The sequence below is a fragment of the Oncorhynchus nerka genome, linkage group LG20 (genome assembly GCF_034236695.1).
Source record: "Oncorhynchus nerka isolate Pitt River linkage group LG20, Oner_Uvic_2.0, whole genome shotgun sequence".
NCBI classification, from domain to species: Eukaryota; Metazoa; Chordata; class Actinopteri; order Salmoniformes; family Salmonidae; genus Oncorhynchus; species Oncorhynchus nerka.
In genome coordinates, this window is record NC_088415.1 from 80,087,705 (window position 1) to 80,096,148 (window position 8,444).

The following is an 8,444-nucleotide window of genomic DNA, read 5'->3' on the forward strand; positions in this document are numbered from 1 at the left end:
CCCCAGACAACCCAAACACACATGGCTAGATAGCTAACTGTCCTAAATCCTACATATTATGCATGTAAAGCTCACATACAGACCAGCTGGTCATTGGTGGCACTGAAAACAGAGCTTAGCATCTATGATTGGCTAAGCCGGTGCAAATGGGCAGCCTGTGCTAACAGTGCTCTCTGACATATGCTAATGAGAAGTCTAAATCAATACCAGTGAGCGGAAGGAGGGCAGAAGAGCCCTGAAACATGGTCAAATCACTGCTCCCTCACAATTGGCTCATTAAAGCCTTAGGTTACTGCAGGCTGTCCTCACTGGAATCTATAGCAGCCCACACACACACACACACACACACACGCACACACGCACACGCACGCACGCACACGCACACACACACACACACACACACACACACACACACACACACACACACACACACACACACACACACACACACACACACACACACACACACCTATGTTCATCCCCACAACCCCATGGTAATGAGCTCAGGGTTCTAATGCCTCACACACACACTCAAGGTTCCTGGGGGTCATAATGGTCAGGACCCTACTGATGGTTCCCTAGATGCAGTGGAGAGGTGTTGTGGAGGATGCAGTGGAGAGTGTTGTGGAGGATGCAGTGGAGAGGTGTTGTGGAGGATGCAGTGGAGAGGTTTTGTGGAGGATGCAGTGGAGAGGTGTTGTGGAGGATGCAGTGGAGAGGTTTTGTGGAGGATGCAGTGGAGAGGTGTTGTGGAGGATGCAGTGGAGAGGTGTTGTGGAGGATGCAGTGGAGAGGTGTTGTGGAGGATGCGGTGGACAGGTGTTGTGGAGGATGCAGTGGAGAGGTGTTGTGGAGGATGCAGTGGAGAGGTGTTGTGGAGGATGCAGTGGAGCGGTGTTGTGGAGGATGCAGTGGAGAGGTGTTGTGGAGGATGCAGTGAGAGGTGTTGTGGAGGATGCGGTGGAGAGGAGTTGTGGAGGATGCAGTGGAGATGTGTTGTGGAGGATGCAGTGGAGAGGTGTTGTGGAGGATGCAGTGGAGAGGTGTTGTGGAGGATGCAGTGGAGAGGTGTTGTGGAGGATGCAGTGGAGAGGTGTTGTGGAGGATGCAGTGGAGAGGTGTTGTGGAGGTGTTGTGGAGGATGCAGTGGAGAGGTGTTGTGGAGGATGCAGTGGAGAGGTGTTGTGGAGGATGCAGTGGAGAGGTGTTGTGGAGGATGCAGTGGAGCGGTGTTGTGGAGGATGCAGTGGAGAGATGTTGTGGAGGATGCGGTGGACAGGTGTTGTGGAGGATGCAGTGGAGCGCTGTTGTGGAGGATGCAGTGGAGAGGTGTTGTGGAGGATGCAGTGGAGAGGTGTTGTGGAGGATTCAGTGGAGAGGTGTTGTGGAGGATGCAGTGGAGAGGTGTTGTGGAGGATGCAGTGGAGATGTTTTGTGGAGGATTCAGTGGAGAGGTGTTGTGGAGGATGCAGTGGAGATGTTTTGTGGAGGATGCAGTGGAGATGTTTTGTGGAGGATTCAGTGGAGAGGTGTTGTGGAGGATGCAGTGGAGATGTTTTGTGGAGGATGCAGTGTGGAGGATGCGGTGGACAGGTGTTGTGGAGGATTCAGTGGAGAGGTGTTGTGGAGGATGCAGTGGAGAGGTGTTGTGGAGGATGCAGTGGAGATGTTTTGTGGAGGATTCAGTGGAGAGGTGTTGTGGAGGATGCAGTGGAGATGTTTTGTGGAGGATTCAGTGGAGAGGTGTTGTGGAGGATGCAGTGGAGAGGTGTTGTGGAGGTGTTGTGGAGGATTCAGTGGAGAGGTGTTGTGGAGGATGCAGTGGAGAGGTGTTGTGGAGGATGCAGTGGAGAGGTGTTGTGGAGGATGCAGTGGAGAGGTGTTGTGGAGGATGCAGTGGAGCGGTGTTGTGGAGGATGCAGTGGAGAGGTGTTGTGGAGGATGCAGTGGAGCGGTGTTGTGGAGGATGCAGTGGAGATGTGTTGTGGAGGATGCAGTGGAGATGTGTTGTGGAGGATGCAGTGGAGAGGTGTTGTGGAGGATGCAGTGGAGAGGTGTTGTGGGGGATGCAGTGGAGAGGTGTTGTGGGGGATGCAGTGGAGAGGTGTTGTGGAGGATGCAGTGGAGAGGTGTTGTGGGGGATGCAGTGGAGAGGTGTTGTGGAGGATGCAGTGGAGAGGTGTTGTGGATGATGCAGTGGAGAGATGTTGTGGAGTATAGAGCAAATCCTCACTGCATGGGGGGTCTTTGATAAGATTTGACTGAAGACATTATGGAGATTGGTAATAGAGGGGGAAGTGGGTTCACATTACACCGGTTCTGTTCATAGTGGATTGTGTGACCTGTTTTACAGCATTTGTGTTTGTATGTAAGAAGAATGTGATTGAATATGTGTATATCTCTGTCTATGTAAATGCATTTCCGCATGTCACATACAATTGCTAAAAACGGTTAACATGGTCAGCCTTAACAGCCCAATCTAGCTGAATTCTGAATGCATGCAGAACCTACGTGGCCAGAAGTGTTGACTGAGGGATTTGGCATAAGGTCAGAAAATAATGGGGAGAGTGGGAGAATGAAGCTGCCATAAGCCTAATTATTGAAACAGGTTCAGTCTCCCCTGTGCTCCTCGATTGGAAACACACTTCTTTCTCTCTTTAGGTCTGTCTCTCTCGCTCTCTCTATACGGTATGTACTTTATGTGTGTACTATACTCTCTCTCTCTTTCTCTCTCTCTATCCTTCTGTCTGTCTCTGTCTCCATCCCCACCTCCGTCTCTATCGCTATGTTCCCTTCTATGCTCCCCCGTTCTCCGTGCCATGTAGTTAGAATAAATACACACATTTTGGCTTCTATAATCATCACAATTTGATCAAACGTGATACAAATGCTTGGTAAAGCAGTACGTTGTCTCTGACTTCCTTTATGTCTTGTTCTTACCTTGTATATGATTTCTTTGTTATTTGAACGACATCTGTGCTTGTGTACAATAATACAGGTGCAACATCCTCTGTTTCAGATGCTGGGGAAATCAGTGTGGCACATGGCTGACAACCACTTGTGCTGAGATGTCACGTCCAGCCCTGTTTCCATCAGCACTGTGTCAGAGAGTTCACTGGTGTTTCTCTGTGCTAGCATGTGTGTGTGTGTTTCTAAATTGTTCTACAATTAATCAATTTAACCTCACTTCACCTCTGCTTCTGCAAGACAGCCGAACCCCAACTGACCCCTGTAATATCCAGTGTCCTGCAACATATTCTCACTGTTTTGGTCTCAGTGTGACTCCAGTGGGGGGGTGGGGAGAGAGAGAGAGAGAGAGAGAGAGACTGAAGGAGCAGAGGAGATGAGCAGAATATGATGAGAGGAGGTGAAGTAGAGATCTGAGAGATCTGAGGAAGAGACAGTCAGAGTACAGAGAGGGAGAGGAGATACAGAGAACACGGGAGGATGAAAGAGGCAACATGCCCCAACATTACACTACAGACTATTAGTGTGTGTGTGTGTGTGTGTGTGTGTGTGTGTGTGTGTGTGTGTGTGTGTGTGTGTGTGTGTGTGTGTGTGTGTGTGTGTGTGTGTGTGTGTGTGTGTGTGTGTGTGTGTGTGTGTGTGTGTGTGTGTGTGTGTGTGTGTGTGTGTGTGTGCGTCCGTGCATGTGTCCTTGCTGGTGGATTTTTCAGTGTGTGTTACACTAACTTACATCACACTCAAGGGCACCTTTGAAGTCCTTACAGCCCAATCTTGGGTACACATCTACCAAACCCTAAGAAATGCCATGACCTCCTGCTACAGAGAGAAATAACATGATAATATCCACCTAAACTCTTAGAAAAAAGGGTTCCAAAAGGGTGCTTTGGCTGTCTGCAAAGGAGAACCCTTTTTGGTTGCAGGTAGAACACTTTTTCGTTCCCCTTTGAAGAAACATTTTTGGTTCCAGGTAGAGAAACATTTTGGTTCCAGGTAGAACCCTTGGGGAACCCTCTGTGGAAAGGGTTCTACATGGAACCGAAAATGGTTCTACCTAGAAGCAGAAGGGTACTACCTGAAACCAGAAAGGGTTCTTCAAAATGTTCTCGTATTGCAAAAGCTTCTCGTTTCCCAAACTCCGTCCTGGGAAATAATTTAAATCAGCTGTGTAGTGCATGTGCAAAAACCAAAATGTGCACTGCTTGGGGTCCCCAGGAGAGAGTTAGGGAAACCCTGTCCTATGAGGTCAGCTGAAGAACCCTTGTAGATATCACTTTTTTTTTTAAGTGTACATCTACACTTAAGGTTTGCAAACATGAATGTGGATCTGCTGGTCATTCAGCACACAGTGTTTTAAGGAAACCCTCTGTAGACAAGGGGACTGCCGACATTTTTCATGTGATTCTACATGTAAAACCGGTTCGCAAATTATGTTCAGAGGTTCTCTGGGCCTGCAAATGCTACTGGTGTGTCTGAGCCCTTAGGGGCTTTTGAAGAGGTCATCTTATTCTACAGCCCAGTAACAATCCAACAGGCTGTAATTCTAATGATGGATGAATATGCTCTTCTCAGCCAGATATGGTCATCTCTGGTGCATCGGCTATTCTAATTCCTTACTATTGTACATCCACACCCACCATCACCATTTACAGGACATGTAGCTACATAGGCCTTGGGGGATCCTTGACATAATCGATAATAGCAATAGCTATCAATTCACATCCATTCTCTGACCAACCCTTTCTCCTCTTGTAATACCATTATATCCAGACAGGGCATCTTGAGGAGCCTTTACAGCAGCTAGCCAGCACCTAGCCTGACCCATGATGCTAATGTATCCACCGTGAGGGAGATAGGACGTGATGTTAGAGTAGGCTGATCTATGGAACCTTCCGCTGAGTAGGCAGCAAGGTTAGCCATAGCGTTAGACATGATGTATGGGTGGCTAAGCTAGCGATAGCGATAGCATTAGACATGATCCGATTACCAGCTGGCAGTGATGGAACAGCACCGGTCACCCGTCCCCACTCCTCCCCACTCTGACGAGGTCTGGGACAGCCACATCAGCCTCACCAGCCCCAGTTTCAGGTCAGGATGCATGGCCTTCCTTCTCACTGCCGGCAGAGGCTGGAGAGAAGCTAAAGAGACATTCATCTTAATGGGGTTATGGGGTTTTCTGTTTCCCAGCATGCATTTGTTATAGCGTCGTGTCCCCATGTTGTCTAGCTGGCAGGCCAGACCTCCATCATCTCTAAACGTATTAGACCCAGCCAGGCTTTTGTTCTTCTGCTTTTATGCAATCCCATTTATACACAGTGCTGATGCCATCAAAGTCGATCTTTAATCAATGTACGACGGTTGTCATGTTAGAATCATTGATTTATTTCTCTCTGTGTAATTACGTTTTTTTTCGTGGTTTCAGATTTCTATTTTCATGTGAAATGCTTTTATCTTGAAATGCGTTTCGGAATGAAATGAATGTGGTTAGAATTAATCTGATATAATCTGATAAAGGGAAAATGCCATTATGAAGTTAGTTGGATGAATAGGGTCTGGCTCGCTTGACCTTTTCTGAGTCTGTTGCAACACAGCAGGCTGGTATCCCACTCGTCTCAGGGCTGACCTTTGTCAAAATGCCTTGATATCACCGAGTCTGAGGGTGAGGCACAACTCACTTCCCTATAGCTTGTCTAAAATGTTACAGAAATTTGACAGTGATAATGAAAGCAATCACTGGCTACAACACACATCCCCAACCAAACATTAGCCCCCTCTGCCCTGTCTCATATTCTCTTTGCACAGTAGGTCAGGAAGGATTCTACCTGGTCTATTAATGGCAAGGTGGAGCCTTTACTATATTGATTATACCTGGCAGAGGTGTTGCATTCATACTTTGACCTTACTATACCTTACCCTCAATAGACCATTGGACATTTCAAAAATCTGTGTAAAGGAAAACATGGGATCATATGAAATACATAATCAAGATGCTCAAATTACTGCAGTACATTTGGACATTAAGTCAAATGATTGGCAATGCGGGTTAAAAATATCAACTGGATTATTTTGAAAAGATTCAAGATAGGGTTTCCCTTATGGAATGACACGTCTCGGCAGAAGCATCAAGACACTCCCTGAACAACAGTGACACCTCTTGGATAAAACACATAGAGATACAGAGATTGGGCCAACGTCACCGGACCAATGATCAAGGATCAGTCTGCAGCGTTTACAGACAGGCCAAATGGACATTGGATCTCCGATGTTTTATATTTTTGGTATTGTCAAGTAGGTTAAGTATGGTCTCCAAACCAAATGATTGATGATCAATTATTGTATATAGAGTAATCCTATGGAAACACAGGTAAAGTATTGTACGTATACCTCTATTCTAAACTGTTACACCAGTCTTCTGATAATATGTATTTTTTTGTTTCAGCTTTATTTAACTAGGCAAGTCAGTCAAGAACAAATTCTTATTTACAATGACGGCCTACCCCGGCCAAACCCGGACGACGCTGGGCCAATTGTGCACCAAACTATGGGATTCCCAATCACGGCCGGATGTGATTCAGCCTGGTATTCCGCCTTCATCTAATATAAATGGAAAGACACATTTCTTGCAATAGCCTCATGAAAGTACTGTGCAGACCAACTGTGCTTAAAAGTTGGATTTCAGGGTTCATGTAGTAAAAGTCTTGGAGTTCACTTCATTCCTCTTAAAATAATTCCAATTAGGAGTGGAGTGGAGCTGTTTCCGTGGAGGAGTTTCAGAGGGGCACATGTGAGCCCTGGTCCTCTCTGTGAGAGGAGGCCAGTCCTGGACTGTACCTGTCTGTGCTGGATGGAGAGGCCTAAGACAGCTGGAAAAGTCAGCAGTCTGACAAAAGCCTCTCTAATTTATCTCTCATTAGAGTCACTCATTCACCCAATGGGGTTGTAGTCCCTTTGGAGTTAGTTCCTTGTTACATCATCTCCTCAACCGTTTTGTGAAAGTGGATTTCTCTACTGGTGTTATAATCCTTGTCCTAATTCCACTGAGGGTTTATCACATTATAGGATAATAAAAGAGAAACTCAGCATCTTGGAGTTGTCTCTCTCACTCTCAGAGCTGTTCCTATTTGTTCAGAATAAAACATTTAAAAAGTAGATATACAGGATTTATCATTCAAATTCACATGAATCATGTACACAAACCTTTAATCAAATTTGTCGAGGATCTTTGTCTATTGTATGTCACACTATATTTATTTGAATTTGACAGCATATTTCTACCATAAAGATCTCCTCTACTCTACTATTCCTGTGAAGTGTTGAGCTGAACTGAGTTGCCGTCAGCTTTGAACTGATAAAAAGTAGGTGAGAAAAATCAATAGAAGGCAGAAAGGTGATGATGAAACTCATAGAAAGCACTGGGTTCATTAGCTTCTACATTCCTCATTGGATTAGCTCATATATTGTGTAGTCTTACCTCATCTTGTTTCTCTGTAGTAAACAAAGGGACTATGGATTGTTTGATGTCAATTTAATTTAATTTAAAATATATGTATATTGTAGTTACTCATTCTTGCCCTTTAAATATTTCACAATGCATGTAACCAAATGATTTGAAAAACGTTTCTGGGAGTTAACTCACATTTTCACTTGATATCGTAATATCCCAAAATATTGAGCTTGTAATCATAATATTGGGTATTGGAGACCTGTGGCATTTGGAGCACCACAACTGTTCCAACTGGATGCACTAACAGCTTTTATACAGTAGGTGGGGGCATTGCAATAGCTAAGAAAAAACTGAAAAAACATCCTGCTCTGTTCCTTGTCACTATAAGCAAAGCAGAAATGTTAGCATTAATGAGCAAATTCCACAGTATATTTTAGCTAACAATCAATATAATGTTATAACCCCACTGAAGGTGTTTTTTGTCTAATAACTCAAAACTTCCTAATATGAATTCTGCAATCAGCCTTATAATACAGTGCCTTGCAAAAGTATTCACCCCCCCTGGCATTTTTTTCCTTCTATTTTGTTGTATTACAACCTGTAATTTAAATGTATTTTTATTTGGATGTCATGTAACGGACATACACAAAATAGTCCAAATTGGTGAAGTGAAATGAAAAAAAAAATACTTACGGAAAAAGGGTGCGTGCATATGTATTCAAAACTAATGTGATTTGTTACATACATATGGTTAGCAGATGTTAATGCGAGTGTAGCGAAATGCTTGTGCTTCTAGTTCCGACAATGCAGTAATATTTAACAAGTAATCTAACCTAACAATTTCACAACAGCTACTTTATACACACACACAAGTGTAAAGGGATGAAGAATATCTACATAAAGATATATGAATGAGTGATGGTACAGAACGGCATAGGCAAGATGCAGTAGATGGTATCGAGTACAGTATATACATATGAGATGAGTAATGTAGGGTATGTAAACATTATATTAAGTGGCATTGTTTAAAGTGGCT